Source organism: Puntigrus tetrazona, unplaced genomic scaffold, assembly GCF_018831695.1.
Source record: "Puntigrus tetrazona isolate hp1 unplaced genomic scaffold, ASM1883169v1 S000000001, whole genome shotgun sequence".
Classification (NCBI taxonomy): Eukaryota; Metazoa; Chordata; class Actinopteri; order Cypriniformes; family Cyprinidae; genus Puntigrus; species Puntigrus tetrazona.
Window position 1 is genome coordinate 1,297,073 of NW_025047681.1, and position 472 is coordinate 1,297,544.

The following is a 472-nucleotide window of genomic DNA, read 5'->3' on the forward strand; positions in this document are numbered from 1 at the left end:
CAGAACTGTCTGAATCATTGTCTGTCTCAACATCAGTCAACTGCACCTCATGGCAAAGCAAGTCAGACTGGTACATTGCTGGTGTTGTTCTCAACTCGTCTGAACTGTCTGACTCATTGTCTGACTCAGACTGGGGTATGTAGTCCTTATCTGAAAACTCATCTTCCTCTGAACTTACATCCTATCGTCAAGATATTTAAGATTAATTTACAGCACCAATAATTTAGAAGAGCATAGAATTAAATATTCTCTTACCCATGAGGACTGTTCATTCCATTCATGATGTTTTGCATAACAGGACTTGTGCCAAAAACTGGAGCACACTATGAGAGAAATTAGTGATACTGAAATAAATTAAGACATGTCATGTTGCATATAGGACAGGAAACCATACTAACATGTACATCTCAGGCCAATCCACTTGTGTGCCGCTACAGGTCCTACACATTTAGCACATTTGTCCATGCATGAT

The 472-nt window shown here is 39.4% G+C and overlaps 1 long non-coding RNA gene across 1 annotated transcript in view; it reads right to left on the minus strand.

Moving 5' to 3' along the window:
* Positions 1–255: 255 nt before the first annotated feature.
* LOC122331743 overlaps positions 256–472 on the minus strand; it is an 836-nt gene continuing 619 nt past the window's right edge. The window contains exons 2-3 of the long non-coding RNA XR_006248281.1: positions 399–472; positions 256–323 (exon numbers count right to left, since the gene is read on the minus strand). The exon at positions 399–472 is cut by the window's right edge and continues 32 nt beyond it. This is a non-coding gene — a long non-coding RNA (uncharacterized LOC122331743). The remainder of the gene's footprint in view (positions 324–398) is intronic.